General features: G+C 40.1%; 2 long non-coding RNA genes across 2 annotated transcripts in view; one reads left to right on the top strand and one right to left on the bottom strand.

The window, feature by feature from the left end:
* LOC149126485 (uncharacterized) overlaps nt 1-17577 on the top strand; it is a 32764-nt gene extending 15187 nt beyond the window's left edge. Inside the window, exons 2-3 of the long non-coding RNA XR_016233776.1 lie at nt 12898-13044; nt 16889-17577. This is a non-coding gene — a long non-coding RNA (uncharacterized LOC149126485). The remainder of the gene's footprint in view (nt 1-12897; nt 13045-16888) is intronic.
* Nucleotides 1-22706, bottom strand: part of LOC108177469 (uncharacterized) — a 251378-nt gene that overhangs the window by 122450 nt on the left and 106222 nt on the right. The gene's annotated exons all lie outside the window — the stretch shown is intronic.

The raw sequence follows: 22706 nt of genomic DNA, 5'->3' as shown, positions 1-22706 counted from the left end.
TTCCAAGACCTCCTTTGTCCACAATCTTCCAAACTTTGCTATGCACTACTGTCCAGTGGTCTAAGTACATTCTCACTTCAGACCACTTCTCTATCCTGCCCATTGGGAGAATTTTTCTCTTATATTTCCCATATCTTTCAGGGCATTCCTAAGTGTGTTTGGAGTGCTGTAACATTTTTGTTTGCATCAACAAACACAAGAATACCCATGATCACACTCAGCATTCTTCTCTCCTCCCATTTGGTCATAAGCTTCCCTCATTCCAATCCAGCCCTAAATGAGAGCTGTGAGAGACATAGTGATTCAACAACGATGTTTACAGAACAAGTTACAGTGAGTAGCTACACGGTCACTTGATTTCATATGGTCAGCTGCTTCATCTCTACCAAAATGTGTTAGCAGGTGAGGCAGTACTTTTTTTAAAAAGGCAGAGAGAGAGAGAGAAAGAGAGAGAGAGAGACTCCTCAAACACCCACAGTGGCCAAGACTGGACCAGGCTGAATCAGGAGCCAGGAACATAAACCAGGTTTCCCATGTGAGTGGCAAGAACCAATTACTTGGGTCATTTTGTTGCCTCCCAGAGACTGCATTAGCAGGAAGGTAGAATTAGGAGCCAGGAGTCAAACCCAGGTACTCCTATGTGGAACAGTATCTTAATAGCTATGCTAAATGTTCACCTAGAAAGAAGTTTTTGAATGCTATGTGGCAAAGCCTTACTCTAAAATCTGGGAGTATAGATTGTGATTTTCCTATTGGACATGGCTATAAACACCCCAGAGTTTCCTTTCCCACAACAGATAACACTGACATCGTAGAGTCTGTTAAATTGCATGCCCCACTGTAGAGCTCTTTCCTGCTCTAGGCCTCACTCAAATCAACCACCCATATTATTATTCAATAAATGGGTCTGAAAAATATCCCAAGTGTTAAATATGTAGCTTTCAGAATCCCAAGAGGTATATCATGTACTGTGTTTCTTTCTAATGAAAGGAGGAGTAAGATGAAACAATTTGTCATTAATTTGAAGGACATACCTCCAAAATACCCTAGAACCCTGAATTCCTAAAAGTATTGTTAATCTAATTACTCCCTGAATATTCATAGTATTTATCTCCCACATTCTAGGGTGTCTTATCAAGACCTCTAACATACTTGCATTTCCTGCTAATTCCCTGCTAATCAGCAGGATGTCAATATAGAAGGCCAAGAGGAATGTTCAGAAAGTTCAGCTTCTTTCATATAGAGAGTAAGAGAATTAACATAGCCCTGAGGCAAGACTGTAAATGTATCATTGTTTATTCCAGTGAGTGGGAACTGCAAAAAACACTCTTTTCTGATAACCAGAAAAGAATGTATTTATCAGCCATTGCACATCAGACTAATTTACTCCAGCAAAGATGCTACACAAGGCTGCTATAAGAGGCTGCTGCAAGAGGCTACAACATGGTCAATTCATCCAATGAAAGAAAGATAAATTAACTTAAATATCAGAGGCCATACTACTTATCCATTCTGTATATCATTAAGTGTATCAGTAATATCTTCTTTTTTCCCTGGGATATACTGTTGATTTTGGTTTATCAACTTTTGCTGCAGGATGGGTCGTAGGAAGGCAGTTTCAGAGGTTTCTACTAGGCACTTACAACTCTAACAGCACAAGCCAATAAACCAGAATGAGGATATTTCTACAAAGTAGGTTCACTCCAATGACACATTTAGGGACCAGGAAAATGGCCATTCAGTAGGACCGTGAACTGAAGGGACTATGAGTGGACCTGGGTCAGCGTGTTCTTTACTACCAGCCTCTAAGGATTCCCACTCAAATGGAGAGTCATAACAGATCATAGATAAATGTGAATTCAGACCCCAACACTGTCAGTTTTGAAAGGCTATGTATTCCATTTTTCCCAATGCATTCAAGTAAACTGTCATAGGTACCTTTAGAGGAAAGAATGAAGGAGTTACTACTAAATACAAATGTTGTAGACAGTATTGCATATTTCTTCTACATATGGATATAATATCTTTCAGTCAGTGGCTTGCAGATCTAAGGCCTGGATCAGGTCTAGAGACTTATCGTTAAGACAGCTATCATCAGACTCCGACTGTCATCTCTATAGCTCTCTGAAGGTTTGACCCCCGTAGCATCCACTTCGATCTTGACACTCCATGTAGTAACTAAATACCTGCTCCTGATTATTGGACACTGTCACCTGGCCTCTATCACCTGGCCTTATGTCTATCAGCTCTATCAGCTCCATTATAGTAAAACAGTCCAGCATTCTAATAGCATCTCCAGTCATCAATCCTGGCTAACACACATTAGGCACCACTGATCTTCCCAATGTTGCTGCCACTCCTCTCTCAGGCACATACCTCATAAGTACATACGAGGTCCACTTGGCCTTCCAGTAAAATAGAGTCAACTCATGAGGTTTAGCCTTACGTAGTTACTCACTCTAGCATGCTTGATACTCTGAGACTTTTGATCCTTTCCTAAAACATTTGGCAGAAAAAACTCAATTCCTACTTGATGTGGACCATCACATTACCCAAGCTTCTAAGAGGCATCATAGCAGTGTATTATTACTGTAGGCAGAGTCCTTGAAGGGTGTTTAATTACATGTCACAAGAGAGTGTTCCTGTATCAATAGATCTCTCTTACCAACTTATGCTCTGCCATTCCTTAATATAGAACCCTGAAGATACTGGTTCATGCAGACTTTTCCCACTCCTGCTGACACATACAAACTAGAACCTGCATCTAGTACTTAATCTCTCTCTCTTTCCTTCACAGCTCTAGTATATTCTGGGTTTTGACTGTTGTCATTTGTCTGACTGCCAGGAAAGGAAGAGAGGGTAGGTTTTTTAAGATTTATTTATTTGAAAGGCAGAATTACAGAGGGGGGGGAGGGGAGAGAGAGAGAGAGAGAGAGAGAGAGAGAGAGAGAATCTTCCATCTACTGGTTCACTCCCCAAACGGCTATAATGGCCAAGGCTGGGCCAAGTGGAAGCCAAGAGCCAGGAGCTTCATCTGGGTCTCCTATGTGGCTATGTGGCTGCACAGGCCCAAGGAGTTGGGCTATTTTCCACTGCTTCCACTGCATATACTACCCAGGCACATTATCAGGGGGCTGAGTAGAAAGTGGAGCAGCCAAGACTCGAACCAGCACCCATTTGGTGACATTGCAGGGAGCAGCCACAATGCCAGCACTGACAGGGTAGGTCTTAAGGAGCAGTGAGAGGTGAGTATTGCCCTCACCAATGAGGTTTTTGTATGATTTTCAAGCTAAGTAGAGCCTCTAACTTCTAAGAGGAGACAATGTGTCACTTCTGCAAACCAGTAGATTTAAGAGAGTTGTGGATTTAAAATGTTGACAGCTTTGTTTGCTCAGATAGTTCCAACCCACGCATCCAAATTTCAGTCCTCTCCTATCTTGGCCCTGACATTGGTGCAGGAGAGCCAATATACTCTCGGGATATAAGTCTTCCCTTCTCTAAAAATCCACTGCTGTTATGATTAAGCCCTGAGCCTGGTCCAATGCTACCAAGGAGGCTCTCTAGCTTTCACATTTTGCCTGGAATTGGCAATTTACTACCCTGAGCCAACCACTATCCTTTGATGAATCAGTGATGCTCAGCCATAATCATCCCACTCCAAAATCCCTGAAGTTACAATTCCTCTTTTCTTCTCATGCACAAGACAATACACCAGTCAGCGTATCTCCTTCCACCAATATCTCACCCACTGCATCACTGGAGAAAGTTTTAACAATTACACCAGTACAACATGGGAGGGACTGTCCATATTCCACTTACAAGTAGCAATGGGGTTCTCATTGCTATTTGGTCAGTAATAATTCTTTTCTTAGAATCTATTTCCTATAACCAACTGGTTGCTATTAACTCTTAATACCAACTGCCTTCAACTTGTGCTCCATAGAAATAACCTCTGGAAGGTATTTTGAGGGATGTTCTTGGAAGACACACCTGTTAGAAAGTTAAAAAAAAAAAAAAAAGCAGGATTGGACAGAGGGAGAAGCTGGCCCCAATGAGGTTCTAACTGAGCTTCTACAGATTCTATGGTGGCACCTAGAGCTGGGATTATTTGTCAGAATTGTCTCAAAATTAATCAAGGGGGACAAGCCTATGGGTTCCTAAGGAAAACAATCACTGGTTGCAGGTCTCTCTTGGCAGAAGATATAACCTTGGATAGAGACATAACCAAGGGTGAGACAGTTCTCTGCTGCTGAAGGAAATTCCTAATGAGATAGCAACTTCAGACCGTCAGCATCTGTTATTCCCAGGAGCTGGGGGTTGAGCACATCAGCTTCATGGAGAGGATCTGGGTAGAGAACCACAGCATGTCCTATATAGGTATACATTATTTGATCTATACTATAGCTGTGTTCAACCAAGAGTATCAACCTTCATTGCTTCCACCTTGAAAAGGACCATCTTTTTTTACATGAGCGACAGAAAAGAAACTGAATCTGAGAGAGATTAGGCTTAGGCTTTTGCTTGAGTCCAAATGAGTTAGTGGCCGGCTCCATGGCTCACTTGGTTAATCCTCCGCCTATGGTGTCAGCATCCCGTGTGGGCACTGGATTCTGTCCCAGTTGCTCCTCTTCCAGTCCAGCTCTCTGCTGTGGCCCAGGAAGGCAGTGGAGAATGGCCCAGGTGCTTGGGCCCCTGCACCCGCATGGGAGACCAGGAGGAAGCACCTGGCTCCTGGCTTCGGATCCATGTAGTTCCAGCCACAGCAGCCATTTGGGGGGTGAACCAACAAAAGGAAGACCTTTCTCTCTGTCTGTCTCTCTCTCTCACTGTCTAACTCTGTCAAATAAATAAATTAGTGAGTGACAGACAGCATGATCCTGTAGGTAAGTTGCATAGGTCACTATGAGTATCAAGGAGTCATGATCTTTAGTCATAGGGTCCAAGTTCCACATGGGAAGTGTCTAGATGAGCTTCAGCATTTGGAATTCTATAATCTCATGAATCTCACTGCCATGGTGGCAATGGAAGTTTCTCAGACACCTGAAAGAGGGCTTCTGCTTACTTTTAAGGGGATGCTACTCATACCACACTGCCCAATCCATTCATCCAGAACAGACCTACTGTCAACACAGGGTTTCTGCTGCTCATTGCCCAGAATACTCTGCTGTCAATCCCCTGACAGTACTGATATTTGCTGTGTTGTCATGTCTTGTAGGGCACCGAAGAAGTATTAAATATCTAGAAATTTCAAGTCTCAGGCCCAACTTTATTTTCTCTTCATTTTCTGTGTGAAGCAGACATCGCAACCAGTTTCAAAGTCAGTGACATCAGCCAGTTTTCAGTCTAGGGAATGTGTTTGCAACATTATTTTTCCTGCATTGTTGTGTAATAAGATAAACTTAAGAGGTGGTCAACATACAGTACCTCAACTACTACTAGATTCTCTTTCAAAACATATAAAAATGTGAATTAGTCCCAGGGCTTACCAGAGGTAAGTTTCAGTGAGTGGCCAATCCCCACTTCCAAATCATTGTGGTCAGTTCTCTTGGTTGATACTAATGATGCTCAAAACCACTGACTTGGTTGCAATGTGGACCCACTGCCCTTATTCTCATCTCCAACTCTCTGCTACACTCCAAACCACATAGCTTGGTCCCAGATGCAGACTGTCGAGGTAGGACAGACCAGACATATGGATGGACCCCAAATGAAAATCACAGCCCAGAAGTCTCTCTTCTGATAGCATGCCAGCTCTTAACCTCTATAAGGAAATTAAATCACTCTGAGGGACAATGAGTGCCTAATAATTTTTGGTAAAGTTAATGGGCACATGCCTTAAATGGAGTGATTCTTCTGTTTCACAGGTCTGCCCAGGGTTTCTGTTTTTGTGTTGAGCTGGAAACGGATGCTGAGCAGAGCTTTCCCCGCTCTCATCTGCTGGCAGGAAACACATCATGTCTCAGCACACCAGGGGATACCCGGCGACCTGCTGAGGAGCGTGAGCTGGAGCAGTTCCTATGACAGCATGTGCCACTTTGCCTTAATAAAAATTACCAAACTGAAAACAGATGAGAGCTGCAGATGCTGAGAAACTGAGACCTATAAACAATCCCCTTTACTTGCTAATTTTTTTTTTCTTATTTGGTCAGGCTTTTTTTTTTTTTGACTGGTTGAGCTGTGTGCACGTGTTTGTGTGTGTGTGTGTCTGTGCGTCCATGTGTTAATGAAGACTGTGACGATACTGATGTTTTGCACAAGGCTGCCTGCTAAAGAAAAAACTCCCTGGTGCAGTGACCAGACTGGATTAAATGGCAGGGTGTTCTGTTCTAGGAGAATCCACTTCATATTAGTGGTCTCCTTTGATTATTTCTGTCTTTCTCACCAGAGAGAATCGTGGGAACCCTGACTATTTTCCTGAATCTTCCTGTGTTGTGCTCATTCCTCCAGCGTTACACTCTCATTTCCTGTCATCGATCAGTCAGTAGTATTTATTCAAACCCTCTTGTAGGCTGAAAACCACCATTAGATTTTATGAAATACAAGACATAGGCAGAATGATCCCTGCCCTTGAGAAGCATACAGACTCACAGAGGAGAAACCATACACAAGCATGAAGCAACACGGCATTTATGAAAACAATAACATACCACCATGTAGAATGTCATTATAAGCTGAATGGATGGCAAGAAAACACAAGACAAAACAGAGCTGAGCAACATCCATGAAAATGGCCTTCCCAAAAAGGTAAGTTTCAAAGAAACCATACCACCAGTTCCAAATAATTCATCAAATTATCAAGGTACTTTGAGTTTACCTTCAAATTCCCTTAAGTGTTATCTTTCAAAGCTGCCTTTCCTACCTCTATCACCATCAAATCACAGAGAACTTTGCTCCTATAATATATTTAAAGATCCTTACATGTTCTTTATGCATACTTCTCTTTCATTTTATCTTTTTAATATGTATTGTGAGGTTTTTTGTAAAAGTTAATTACTGCCATTAAACCATTGGCTTGCCCAAGAACCAATTATGGCTCCATATTGATTTTCTTTTTTTTTTTTTTTAAAGATTTATTTTATTTATTTGAAAGAGCTACAGAGATGTAGAGACAGAGAGAAAGGTCTTCCATCCACTGTTTCACTCCCCAGATGGCCGCAACAGCCGGAGCTAGAGCTTCTTCCAGGTCTCCCACGAGAGTGCAGGGGCCCCAAGGACTTGGGCCATCTTCTACTTCTTTCCCAGGCCATAGCAGAGAGCTGAATCAGAAGAGGAGCAGCCAGGACTAGAACTGGTGCCCATATGGGATGCCGGCACTTCAGGCCAGGGCATCAACCCGCTGCGCCACAGCGCTGGCCCCTTCACATTGACTTTCAGAAGTAGACCTACCTACCATCTACACAGAAGTCATCATCTTCAGCTAAATAATATTGGATACTGCTGTTATTGTTGTGTATAATTTCATTAACTGCTTAATGAATTGCATGAAACTTTCCTAGAGTAAATTTCATCATTCATACAGGATTCTTTGAGTCCTTTTTTTTTTTAAAGCTTTATTTATTTATTTGAAAGAGTGAAGGGGGGCAAAATAAGAGAGAGGGAGGAAGGGAGGTAGGGAGGGAGAGAGAGAAAAAAAGAAAGAGAGAGAGAGAGAGAGAGACACGTCTTCCATCCATTGGTTCACTCCCCAAATGGCCACAACAGCCAGGGCTGTGCCCAGCTGAATCCAGAAGCCAGGAACTCCATCCTAGTCTCCCACAGGGGTGGCAGGGGCCCAGACACTTGGGCCATCTTCCACTACTTTTCCAGGAGCATTAGCAGAAAGTTTGTTAGGAAGTGAAATAGCTAGGACTGCAACCAGAGTTCTGATATAGGAGGCCAGCATTGCAAGCAGCAGCTTAAGGCATTATGCCACAGCACCAGCCCCTTGAGTCCTAAATTAAAAGAATACCTTCAGTCTATGAATATGGAGCAGGTAGAAGTAAAATAACAAATTTGGAATCATTATCCTAATGCCTGGGGGAGGGAGCAGGAATAGAATATACTTTTCAAATCTAGGTGTACCCTCTTTTCCCAGATAGCCACCATCTTAATATAAGTGAATGAGGCAACAAGCAGGAAAGATCTCAGGCTCAAAGAGCCTAATCTTTACATTAACATCATATTCTGTAACTTCTAAAGCAAAGCAAGTGACATCATCTGCCTTTTGCTCTGTAAATTTTTCTTAATTTCCAAGAGATAAAAGTGGATCTTCCCAAAGCTCTGTAGTAGTAAATAAATTAACCAAATCAGGAAGAGTGCAGAAACAGAGTTAAACCTTGTTGGAAAAGTAAGTAGCCAATTCTACCAGAAATCTAAATATGTTTAAAAAATAATTAAACAGTGTGGTGAAACAAAACATATAAAGTTAAAAATAAATCAAAACAAATAAAGTTAAAATAGATCTAATTATCTAGAAATTTAAACCTTGTTGGAAAAGTAAGTAATGAGGTGGGACCAATTTTACCAGAAATCTAAATATGTAAAAAAATAATAACAACAGTTAAACAGTGTGGTGAAGCAAAACATAAAATTTGAAAAATAGATCTAATTACCTGGAAATTTAGTGTGTAATGGAAGACATCATTAACTAGTAATGGATAGATGGTGATCAGATGGACAGTCACTTTGGGGAGAAAATTACATGCTTTCCTATCTCATTTATAATTTCAAAACAAAATTCAGATAAATATAAAATTTATATTATATTTTTAAAATCTGAGGTGAAAAGGTGAAATATTATTTTATAAAACAGAATGGGCTGGGCAATTGGTCTAGCAATTAGGATGCAAGTTAGGACTCACAGATACCATAATGGAGAACTGAGTCAAGTCCCAGCTCCAGTTCCCAACTTCAGTTTCTCCCTTATGCAGACTCTGGGAGGCAACAGGTAATGGCTCAAGTAGTTGGGTCCCTGCCACCCACATGGGATACCTGGATTGAGTTCCTGGCTGCCGACTCCATCTCTGGCTCAGCCTCAGGTACTAAGGGAATTTGGGAAGTGAACTAGTGAAGTAAAGCTCTCTCGCGCTCTCTCTCTCTCTCTCTCTCCCCTCCCTTCCCCTCCCCTCTTCAAATAAATTAAATAAATGCTTTTTTTTAATAATGAAGAAATATCAATCAAACAAAAAGCTGATTCTTTGAAAAGAACAGTAAAGTCAACAGAACAATAGCAAAAGTGTCACTAAAAAAGACAGAATGCTCATATCTCCAATGCCAGGAATGAAAAGTGCAGATATAAAAAAAAAGAGAATAAAAAAAATACTATGAACAACTCTAAACACAAATTTGACAACTCGGATGAAGTAGAGCAATTCCTTGAAAAGCATACACTTCCGTAACTCACCAAGTACGAAACACAAGAATATGAAGAAGCAAAAAGTTCTGTAACTAATAGGAAAATTGAATTTATAATTTTAAAGCTCCCAAAAAAGAAGTATCCAAATCCAGATGGTTTCACTGGACAGTCTGTCAAATGTTTAAAGAATTAACAGCATCTCCATACAATCTCCTTCAGAAATTAAAAGAGGAGGAATCTTCTTCCAATTCATACGATAAACTGATACCAAAGCCAGACCAAAAGGTAGGAGAAACTTACACACCACTATGTCTTCTGAACATAGGCCTAAAAATCCTTAACAAAAAAATTATCAAACAGAATTCAGCAATATCTAAAATGAACTATATACCATATCCAAGTGAGTTTATTCTAGAAAGTAAATATTTGTCACTCCCCCATTCACGGAGGAACGACACTGGACCCTGCGCTGTTCTTTTGTCTGCTCGGCCCTTCCCGGGTTTGCTGCTGGTTCTTCCCGGGTTGGCTGGCAACCCCTCCTAGGTTTCCTATCCGAGTCACGGCACCACTTGCTGCTCCTCTGCATGCAGAGGAGCCGCACCAGACTGGACGCTTGTTGTTCCCCTTTTACAAGTCTTTTCTATAGTAAAGTAAGAATAAGCAAACAGCGAACTTCCAAAGCAAGAATGAGTAGAGAGAAATGAGAAAGAACGAAGCAACAAAGCAACAAAGCAACGAAGCAACGAAGCAACGAACTTCCCCGTGAACTCTCCAACGCACTCTCCAACCAACCCCCAACACCGTGCTGTCTCTCTCCTCTTTTATAGTCCTCTTCCACCGATCCCAACTCTGATACCCACAGGCCGAGTACGCTGCTCTCCTCCAATCAGGAGCAGGATCAGCTCCTGCAGGTTATTGGTCGAACTGGAGGCAGCTGTGTAGAAGTTGTTTACTCCTCTCCCAGTGCCATATTGTGGAAGAGCAGATGCATAGAATAAGTCTTAATTTCAGTAACTTAGTCTAGTCAGAGTTGCTTCCCACAAATATTGCTCGATATTTGAAAACCTTTCTATATAATTCACTGTATTAACAGGCTTTAGGGGAAAAACATGATCATCTATGGCAGAAAAAAAGCATTTGATAAAATTCAATATGCAAGGGGGCAGTATTGTGGCATTGCAGGTAAAGTCCCTGCCTGCAATGCCGGCATCCCATATGGGTGCCAATTTGAGTCCCAGCTGCTCTACTTCTGACCCAGCTCTCTGCTATGGCCTGGGCAAGCAGTGGAAGATGGCCCAGGTCCTTGGGCTCCTGCCCCTGCAAGGGAGACCAGAAAGAAGCTCCTGGTTCCTGGCTTTGGATCAGCGCAGCTCTGGCCATTGTGGTCAACTGGGGAGTGAACCAGTGAATAGAAGACCTCTCTCTCTGCCTCCCCTTCTCTCTGTGTTTAACTCTTTCAAATAAATAAATAATCTTTTAAAAAATTCAATATGCATTCATGATTAAAAATATTCAGAAAACTAGGGGGGGCCAGCACTGTGGCTCAGCAGGTTAGTGCCCTGGCCTGAAGCGCCAGAATCCCATATGGGCTCTGGTTCTAGTCCTGGCTGCTTCTCTTCCGATCCAGCTCTCTGCTATGGCCCAGAATAGCAGTAGAAAATGGCCCAAGTCTTTGGGCCCCTGTGCCCACGTTGGAGACCCGGAAAAAGCTCCTGGCTCCTGGCTTGGGATCAGCGCAGCTCTGGCCATTGCAGCCATCTGGGGAGTGAAACATAGACCTAAAAGACCTTTCTCTATGTCTCTACCTCTCTCTGTAACTCTGTCTTTCAAATAAATAAAATAAATCTTTTAAAAAAATATTCAGAAAACTAGGAATGGAGGGGAATTTCCTAAACATGATAAAGACCACCTAAAGAAACCATTAGCTAATATCATTTTTATTGTGCAAAAATAAATTCTTTCCTTTTAAAGTTCAAAAAAATACAAAAGATAAGTATTAAGTCAAGCTGGTACTGGAAGTTCTAGCCACTGAATATGGCAAGAAAAATTAATAAAATCTATTCAGATTGGAATACAAAAAATAAAATTCTGCCTGTTTGCAAATAATATGATTATTGTCCATATACAAAACCCCAGGAAATCCACTCCCCTAATATCCTAAAACTAAAGAACAGATAGATAAACATTTAAAAATCAATTATACTTCTATTTACCAGCAATGAACACATTGACACAGAAATTATAAAAATGCTATTTTAAACAACTCAGAAAAAAATACTTAAATGTAAATCTAACAAAACATTTATAGAATTTGTGTGCTGAAACTATACCTATCAATGAAATAAATCAAAGATCTGAAACACATACCATGGTCCTAGGTTGGAAGAGTCAACAAAGTAAACATGTTACTTTTCCCCAAATGAATCCAAAAGTGTAATGTCATTCTAATGAAATCTATCCAAGTTTCTTTTGTTAGATATATAAGGTTATACTAAAATTTACATGAGAAAGCAAAGAAACTAGCATAGTTAAAAATAATTTTGTAAAAAGAAGGAAAAGTGTGAGGAACCAGTTCATGCAATTTGAAGATGATTATACAGCTGTATAAATCAAGATGATATGGTCTTTGTGGAATGATAGACAATGGATGGAACAGATCAATGGAACAGAATAAGTAAACCAGAACAGACTCACACATCCCAACTCATTTCTTAAAATGGTGCAGGTGCAACTCAGTGGAGCAAGAACTGCTTTTCAACAAAAGGTGGTAGAGCAGTTGAACACAGGCTAAATAAATAAATAAAAAGAATCCCAGCCTACACCTCATAGCTAACATGAAAATTTACTCAAAACATAAATTAAAAACTATAACATTTTATTTAAAGACATAAAAGAAAATCCTTTGGTATTTAGGCTTAAGTTATTAGTCTTGACATCAAAATTAGTTCTTAGACTTGACATCAAAAGCAAAATACTCAAAACTAAAAACTGACAAATTGAACTTCATTAAAATTAAATTTTTGTTTTTTAAGAAAATGAAAATACAAGCTATAGATGGGATGAAAATATTTGCAACTCATTTATCTGACATAGGACCAGTATACAGAATAAACAGAACTCAAAACTCAACATTTTAAGAGAAAAAAAGTTCAATTAGAAAATGGGGAAAAGATAGGAACAATTACTTCACTAGTAGGATACACAATGGCAAATAAGCAAATGATTAGATGTTCAGTATCACTAGCCATCAGGCAAATGAAAACCAGAGTGAGAGCTCACTGTATACCTCACACAGTGGGTAAAATAAAAAATAAAATAAAAACAGTGTCCACATCAAATGAATGCAGAGAAACCAGACCACTCATACATTCCTGATGAGAATGTAAAATAATATAGCCACTCTGAAAATAGCTAGGTAGTTTCTAAAAACAAAACAAAACCAAACCAAAAAAAAGCACTTGCTATATGAACCATGAATTGCATTCTTGAGTATTTATTTTCAAGAACTGAAAATATAAAAACCTACACATAAATGTTCATAGCAACTTTTTGTAACATTCCAGATGCTGTTAACAACCCAGCTGTCTTTCAGTGGATGAATGTTCAAACTAACTGTGCTACATCTCTACCACGGAATATTACTGAGCAATAAAAAGGGAAAAAACCTGATAATACACAAAGCAACATGGATCAAGCTGCAGAGAATTATGGTGAGTGAGGCAGGGAAACAAATCTTGAAAGATTACAAACTTTGATTCCATTTATATAACATTTGTACAGTACAAAATTCCAGAGATGAGGAACAGATTTCTGGTAGCCAGGAGGTAAGGACGGGTTGGAGACAGGAGGGTCCTTGTGGTGAAGGCAGAGTCCTGCATCTGTCAATGCCCTGCTTGTGATGCCAGTTGAATGGTGATTCTGCAAGATGCTACTACCATTGGAGGAAGTGCTAAAGGATACATGGGACTTCCCTATATTATTTCTTCAAACTGCATTTTTTAAAGATTTATTTTATTTATATGAAAGAGAGTTACAGAGCAGGTAGAGCCAGAGAGAGAGAAAGAGGGAGAAAGAGGGGGAGAGGTCTTCCATCCACTGGTCCACTCCCCAAATGACCGCAATGGCCAGAGCTGAGCTGATCCGAAGCCAAGAGCCAGGAGCCTCCTCTGGGTCTCCCACACGGGTGCAGGCATCCAAGGACTTGGGGTATCTTCTACTGCTTTCCTGGGCCATAGCAGAGAGCTGGACCAGAAGTGGAGCAGCCAGGACTTGAACCAGCACCCACATGGGATGCCGGCACTGCAGGCAGCGGCCTTAACCCACTGCACCACAGCACCAGCCCCCAAACTGCATTTTAATATATAGTTACATCAAAATTAAAGCTTATTTTTAAAAAACTGAGAAAATCATTATCACTATGAAGTAAAGCATAGAAGCCACAGAAGAAAAGGTTGATAAATTGAACATCATAAAAATTAAAAGGGATAGGTGTTGTGTCCCAATGTATTAAGCTGCCATTTGGGACACACATATCAGAGCATATCAGAGTGCCTGCCTCTGCTTCCCGTCCAGCTTCCTGTTAATGAACCTGGGAGGCAGTTCATGATGGCTATAGGGCTTGAGGTCCTGTCACCCATGTGGAAGACCCTGTTGGTTTTCCTGGCTCCTGGCTTCAGCCTGGCCCAGCTCTGGCTATTGCAGGCATTTGGTGAATAAGTCATCAGATGAAAGACTGATTCTCTCTCTCTCTCTCTCTTTCTCACTTTCAAATAAATATATTGAAAAAGATACTTGCCAAGCCAAAAAAAAAAAAAAAAAAACCTGGAGGTAAATTTTGGCAATACATAACTATGACAAAGTGTGCCAACCTAAAATAAATTTCCCACTAAAAAAATCCCAGTTCTGTTTGGAGCAGATATGTGCTTCTTCAGGCCCTTTTTCTTTAAGAGGTGGATATATGTGCAGTCCAGTCAATAAAATGTACACAAGTCCCTTGGAAAGATCCCCTCTCATAAAAAGACAAAATCTAAAAGAAAAAAATACTTCTGCTTTCTTCCTGCATGGAACTTGTCTCAATGCTTGGAGGATTGTGGTCATCTTGTGATACACAATGAAGACAATTTGCTGAGATATAAAGAGATCACACCAGTACAGCTGAGTTTTCTCAGTTAGTAGAAGAGAAAAGGACCATGTAAGTTCTTTCAGTCATCCAGTTGGAATTGTTTCAGCTCTGAGGAGAGGAAAATTACCCATAAAACATGATGAAATGCAATAACAAGGCATAAAACTCATTCCAATTACGGAGCAAGCAGAGGTAGACTAAAACTACAGAGCTATGTGAGAGCAAACAACATGCTTATATCTAGAACACGAAAGCCCCAACTCTGACTTCAGCAGTCTGATTTACTAGTCTTTGACTTGTACTTCTTTCTTGACTTTAACAGAACTGGTTCATTTCTGCATTTTACTACATGTAATCACAGTCTACATATACCAGCAAGATTTAAAAGATAATATACATTACTTAGAGAACAACTTCAAGGAATACAGAAACTGGTCTATTATTGTTACCCATCATTTCTGGTCTCTTCCATTTTGGCCACCAGTTTGAAGTAATTTAATGGGCCCTACAAAATCCATGGCTTGCCTGAAATTAGTCAAGCCTCTATTGTGCATGTCTGAGGCCTCCCTAGCACATTTTCCAGGAATCGAAACCTCTGAGGTGTTTTCTACTGCAGTTCTTTTTTTTTTTTTTTAAGATTTATTTATTTATTTGAAAGTCAGAGTTACACAGAGAGAGGAGAAGCAGAGAGAGAGAGCGGTCTTCCATTCAATGGTTCACTCCCCAATTGGCTGCAACAGCCGGAGCTGTGCCGATCCAAAGCCAGGAGCCAGGAGCTTCTTCTGGGTCTTCCACATGGGTACAGGAGCCCAAGACCTGGGCCATCTTCTACTGCTTTCCCAGACCATAGCAGAGAACGGGATTGGAAGTGGAGCAGCCGGGTCTCGAACCAGCGCCCATATGGGATGCCAGCGCTTCAGTCCAGGGCATTAACCCAGTTCCACAGTGCTGGCCCCTCTACTGTGGTTCTAATAGCTCTGGGAAAATAACTATATATGGATTGTTTTCTGTCTATTTCAAAGACAGCTTTATCCCTTTCTGATTCCTTTAATACTCACTGAGACAATTGGTTCTGCTTCAGTTTTCCCCTTTGTGGTCGGAGGCCCCAGAAGAAAGAATATGAGTTGTCTTATTCAGTGTTTTCCAGGTAACTCACCTAGCAAGCCTTTCACATACTGCGCACATTTCTTCTGGTCCCTGTCCTTCCAGCACTCTGAGCACTGACCTTGGGAGAAGTCCCTCCTCTTCCTTATAGAATACTCACTCCACACCTCCTGGAGCAGTACAATCATTTTCACATTCACAATGAAGAGATTTGATGTGTCCAAAATTTTAGTCAATAACAGAACTTTAATTATTTTTTAGTTAACCAGAACACATAAGATTTTTAAATGGAGGGGCTGACGCCATGGCTCACTAGGCTAATCCTCCGCCTGCAGCACCGGCATCCCATGTAGGTGCTGTGTTCTATTCCCGGTTGCTCCTCTTCCAGACCAGCTCTCTGCTGTGGCCTGGGAAAGCAGTGGAGGATGGCCCAGGTGCTTGGGCCCCTGCACCCCCATGGGAGACCAGGAGGAAGCACCTGGCTCCTGGCTTCAGATTGGCGCATCTCTGGCCGTTGCAGCCACTAGGGCCGCCTTCCAATGGAAGGAAGACCTTTCTCTCTGTCTCTCTCTTTCTCTCACTGTCTGTAATTCTGCCTGTCAAATAAATAAATAAAAATCTTAAAAAAAGATTTTTAAATGGATATATGGAAACAGATTTATAGAGTTAAACTTGGAAACAAATTTGATGTAATATGTAATTTTAAAGAAAGTAAACTAGCCAGGTTAAAATCAGTCAGAAATTTTGCAGCAGCATCAAAAGAAAGTATTTTATCTGTATTATTTTTTCTTGCAAGATATTAAACACATATTTCAAATGTGTATCTTCACTTTGGAATAACAGAGCTATCAGGCAAGTCTTCCTAGGGCAATAGCACATGTTTTTCTCTTGTGAGCTGAGTTCCAAAAAACAACTTTCATGAAATCAGTATATGAAAGAGTTGCCTGCACTCCCACACATATAACAGCTCAATTCACAATAGCTAAGATATGGAATCAACCTAGATACCCATCAACTGATGACTGGATAAAGAAAATTCAATACATATACATGATGTAATATTACTCAGCCATAAAAAGAATGAAATCCTGAAATTTAGAACCAAATAGATACAACTAGAAATCACTATGATACATGAAATAAGCCAGAACCAAAAAGACAAATATGACATGCTTTCTCTTATCTTTGGTAGTTAACATATAGAAAGATAATAAAAATTGTGTGGGCATCATATCACCTGGTATTAGTTATAAATATTGCTTCACTGAATCAATATCACTCAACTGACAATATACTTTTCTTTCCCACATTAATAAATTAATCTTTAGGGGGCCGGCACTGTGGCGCAGTTGGTTAACACCCTGGCCTGAAGCGACAGCATCCCATATTGGTGCCTGTTCTAGTCCCAGCTGCTCCACTTCCGATCCAGCTCTCTCCTATGGCCTGGGAAAGCAGTAGAAGATGGCCCAAATCCTTGGGCTCCTGCACCCACGTGGGAGACCCATAAGAAGCTCCTGGCTCCTGGCACAGCTCCGGCAGTTGCAACCATCTGGGGAGTGAACCATCAGACGGAAGACCTCTCTCTCTTTCTCTCTCTGCCTCTCCTCTCTCTGTGTAACTCTTTCAAATAAATAAATAAATCTTTAAAAAATAAAAAATTAATCTTTAAAAAGGGGGAAGAGCATCTCTGTGGCATACCAGATTAAGTGGCTGCTGCATCACCATCATACCCTATGAGTGCTGGTTGGAGTCTTGTCTGCTCCACTTCCAATCCAGCTCCCTGCTAATAGCCTAGGAAAGCATCAGAGGATGGCCCAAGTTTTTGGGCCCCTCCACCCATGAGGAAGACCTAGAAGAAGTTCCTGGCTCCTGGCTTCAGCCTGGCACAGCCCTGGCCGTTGGACCATCTGGGGAGTGAACCAGCAGATGGAAGATTCTCTCCTATTCTGTCTGTCTCTCTCTCTCTAACTTTCAAATAAATAAATAAATAAATCTATCTTTAAAAAAATTAATGGAGGGGGGAAAACTGAAGACTCTTGGAGTACTAGTAGTGTTGTGGTCTCAATTTGGGTATTGCTATAAGTATGATCAGAGGGAAAAAACCTGATTTATCTGTACACATTTATGCATTTCTTGGTATGTATACCATATTTCAATAAAATATTAGAAAAAGAAAACTTTTAGATTTGTATAAATATATAAAGTATATTTTAGATTTTTTAATTTATTTTCATTACTAATATAATATTACTTCTATGTTAATTATGAGAATATAATTTTGCAATTATATTATCTTCAAGTTTTGAAGGAATTCTTTTGGCGTATTTTGTTTACTTGCTTACTTACTTAATTCCTGAACCTTCAACAAGATATTATTGTATTTTTGACTCTGGACAATAAGTATGTTCAGCAAACAAATCATCCTGTTTATGTGCTTATGAGGCTGGGTGTGTAAGGTAACCTTGCCAAGGAACTGATCATCGCAGAAATGACATTTTGCAAACAGAGACTCTCACAAGATCAGAATTTCTCAGAGTCTATCTGTGTGACAAAAATAAGCAAGAGGCAGACCAAAACTTTTCATGTGAAACACAAAGAAGTAACAATAATTTAAGCAGGATGAATGCATCCATGGTTTTTCTGGGAAGGAGGGATTCCCACCACCATCATGCTCAAGTCCTCTGGACTCAACAGCTGTAATGACTGAGAGCTCTCAAGGCAGTTCCTGCTTATCTCACCTTAACTGAATTTTTAAATTCCCATCCTTGCTCTAGGATCATGATGACATGCACTTCATTTTATTTCTGTTGCCTCATATTAATAGCTTATTCATCATTGTAGATATGTGCTATAAATATTTTATACTCTGGCATTTATGAAACAATGTTGTTTTCAAGTAGAATGACTCAGGGTTCAAATGCCAGAATGAGCTAAAAATACTCCAATCTTATAGAGTAAAGGTTGTCAAAACCTGGTTTTTTAAAAGACTTATTTATTTATTTGAAAAGGAGAGAAAGAGAGAGAGAGAGAGTGAGCGATCTCACGATCTTCCATTTACTGACTCAATCCCCAAATGGCCACAATGGCCAGGGCTGGGCCAGGCCAATGCCAAGAGCCTGCAACTGCATCAGGGTCACCCACATGGGTGCAGGGGTCAAAATACTTGAGCCATCTTCTGCTGCTTTCCCCTGCGCATCAGCGGAGAACTAGATGGCAGCAGAGCAGCTCATTTGGGATTCTGGTGTCACAAGTGGTGGCTTATGATTCTGCCACGATGCCAGCTCCATCACCATTCTTGAGATTAAAATTTATGATGTAATAATAGAAAGTACAACTTAGTATCAGAGGGGAGTCTGGAGCTCAGGCCCTCACAGCACAGAGAAGAAACCCACAGACCGCAGAGGGTATAGAACTTTCCTGAGGTCACAGAGTTAATCAAGGAGCAAGCAGAGGTCACCAGCTCCAGGATACAGCCCATTAACACATCATATCTGGTCCTCTATGGCCTTAGGAGTGTTTATCTTATGTCCTCATTAGAACCACAGCAGCCGGATCACAGGACCCACGTATTGCTCTTCCCCCTCATTTCTTCTACAGCATGCTGTATTCATTAGATTCTTATTTCATATGTTTGGAGCTATTAATATTCCAACAAATGCTTGTTATTTATTACCCCAATCAAGCTTTCACTAGGATTTTAACCTATAACACTTTGCTCTAATTTTTCAGTCATTTGCATGTCCAAGTAGTTTTAAAAACTCCCAGCCCCAACAAAGACCACCAGCTACATGTCCCTATGCACAATGATTTTTAAATAAGGACTCAGTGAGCAGGAACAAGTGGCAATGTTTACTTCAAGTGGAAAGTGTTGATTTTATTCTCACAATATATATTTCCAAAGGTGAGAAAACTCCATAAATAGGCAATTTTGGGAAACACTCTCAAGGTTTAACTTCAGGTGTAGGTTGGAAAAGTAGTAGAGGGTGGAGAAGTTCCTTTGTTTCCATCCAACACAAACATCACACTGGAATTGACTGAGGGACATGGCATGTTTACGGATTTGTCACCACAGCACTGTGCTCTATGGGAAAGGAAATACTAGAAGGATTCACTGAGGCCTTTCAACTCTATGATCTATGACATGAGGACAACTCTTCTAACTGGTTTGTGGTGATCATGATGCATGATGTCACCATCAAAGTTCACTGGGCTTGAAATGCCAGAAACTTGACATATACTGCATCCTTTTTCACATGTTCCAGTTCCAAGTCAAGCTTCATGGCAAATGCCAGAATATGCTGTTATTAGGAAGTTCCCTCTACCAGTGGATGGGGAGCAGATCTTAAACAGTGACTACATGCCAGGAGGCAAATATACTTTCTAGACTGAACCATCACTCCTGAAAAACAATATCACCATCTTAAGTAAAGAATTGTGCCATTACTTTTTTAATCTTCTCTTTTGGTCAAATGCAAGTATATAAAAAAGTTACAAAAATGTATAGAGCAAGGAACTTCCATACATCCTTTACTGAAATTTACTCATTGTTTATATATATATATATATATATATATATATATATATATATATATATTCCTATTTATCTTTTATTCTCTCAACCATTTGTGGACTTCAGACATCATGTCCCTTTATCTTAAACTCTTCAGTATTGCATTTCCTAAGAGCAAGGCCATCCTCTTACATAACCAGGGGAGACTTAATATCAGAATCATATGTTAACTAATTGTAGTTATCCTTTGAAACATAAAATGCTGATTTTATATGATTCTTTTTTTTTTTTTGACAGGCAGAGTTAGACAGTGAGAGAGAGAGAGATACAGAGAGAAAGGTCTTCCTTTTTCCATTGCTTCACCCCCCAAATGGACACTGCGGCCGGGATGCTGCGCCAATCTGAAGCCAGGAGCCAGGTGCTTCCTCCTGGTCTCCCATGCAGATGCAGGGTCCAAGCACTTGGGCCATCCTCCACTGCACTCCCAGGCCACAGCAGAGAGCTGGACTGGAAGAGGAACAACCAGGACAGAATCTGGCGCCCCAACTGGGACTAGAACCCTGGGGTGCGGGCACCACAGGCGGAGGATTAGCCAAATGAGCCGCGGCGTCGGCCATTATATGATTCTTGAAATCAGTGAAATTTAAAATCATGATGGTTCTTAAATGGGATTGTTCAATTGATTGATCCTTAGTGTCATTCACTTTCCTAAACAACATGCCTAGCAAATTATAATTTAAGTCAGAGCTAAGAGCTGGTGCCTGTGTAGACATATGTGGGGACTTCAAAAAGTTTGTATAAAAATGGAATTAAAAGACAAGTTTATTTTTATGCAAAAAAAATTGCAATCATGCATTTTCTATGAACATTTTATTTAATTAAAAAAAAATTTGAGAGGCCAGGCAACAGAGAGAGAAAGAAACAGTTCCCATTGGCTACATCACTCCCAAAATACCCACAACAGCCCAGCTGGGAACTCAATCCAGGTCTCCCACATGAATAGCAGGAATTCAATTATTTGAGCCATTTTCATTGCCTCCTAGAGACTGAATTATCAGGAAGCTGGAATCAGGGGCCAGAACTAGGTATTGAACATGGGATGCAGGTATCTTAAGTGTTGTCTTAACTGCTAGGCCAAATGTCCACCCCTCCATGAACATTTTGCCAACCCTTCATTCATCACTGTGTGCTCTGAGAATGCCTTACTGGTCCTGGACCAACCACTACAACTAATTAACAGATCTCAGAATACTGGGAAAAGTTGTATAATAACATGAGGGTCAAATCTTATTGAATCATTGGAAAAATGTTAGCATAATGATACACTTGATTATCCTGCTCACATTTTTTAAAGTAGGTAAAACTGAATAAGAAAGGTAGTAATTAAATGGGAAGTAAGAAAGATAGGAATAAAGTGATTTACAGCAGTCAGAATTGAGTATCAACTCAGAATTAATTTCACTTAGAAACTCAGCAGGACTCTTTTTTACAAATTCCAGCATTTATACACTACATATTTATTTATACCAATACAGTATGCTTAATTTCATTTATGTAGCTGCCCAGGGCTGACCAGTTTATCAAATATTCTTCATATTATTATTTAAAATATGCCTAAATTTAGGCATAAACACAATCCTAGAAGCAGTATTTTCACTTATGTCCTATCTTGTTCCAAAACTTTATGAATCTTATACAAATAAACAAAATATAACAAGAAATGGTTAATTTCAGATTTATTTAATTAGAGGGGCTGGCACTGTGGCACAGAGGGAAGTGCTGGCATCCCCAGTTCGAAACCCGGCAGTTCCACTTCCAATCCAGCTCTGTGCTATGGCCTGAGAAAGCAGTAGATGATGGCCCAAGTCCTTGGGCCCCTGCACCCACGTGGGAGACCTGGAAGAAGCTCCTAGCTCCTGGCTTCAGATAGGCACAGCTCTTGCCGTTGCAGCCAATTGGGGAGTGAACCATCGGATGGAAGACCTCTCTCTCTCTCTCTCTCTCTGCCTCTCTGTAACACTGCCTTTCAAATAAATAAATAAATCTTTTAAAAAAAGAATTATTTAATTAAGGGAAAAAAACCTGACAAAGTTAAGATACAACCCAAAGTGAAGTTTGGGTCCCTTCTGAGCTTCATGTTTAGCATATAGTAGGGACTCAATAATTACTTGCTAATTATAAAATATGTGTTTTCCACAAACCAGATTCAGTTTTTAGGGACAAATATATATATTTATATTTATATATTTATATTTATTTTGTATCTATTTAAAATATATACAAATGCATTTATATAAAATATATACATATATTATACATACAAATATATATTATATATAAAATATATTATATATACAAAATATATATAATATATATATTTATCCCTAAAAACTGAAATCATATATATGTGAATATATATATGATTTCACTTAATCTTCACATTCACCCTGGAGGTAAGTTTGATTATTGTTCCCATTGTATACATGTTTATAATGAGTTTCAAAGAGGCCAACTTATCAATAGCAGGAAAGTTGGGCTACACACCCAAAGTCAATAGCAGGAAAGTTGTGGCTACACACATTTTAACCACAGCACCATGAAGCCTCCCACATCAGTTCTCAAGGATATCTGCTCAT

Source organism: Oryctolagus cuniculus, chromosome 5 (assembly GCF_051225735.1).
Source record: "Oryctolagus cuniculus isolate XC-2025 breed Fujian yellow rabbit chromosome 5, ASM5122573v1, whole genome shotgun sequence".
Lineage (NCBI taxonomy): Eukaryota > Metazoa > Chordata > Mammalia > Lagomorpha > Leporidae > Oryctolagus > Oryctolagus cuniculus.
The sequence above is the reverse complement of the archived record's forward strand: the minus strand, read 5'-3'. Positions and strand labels throughout refer to the sequence as shown.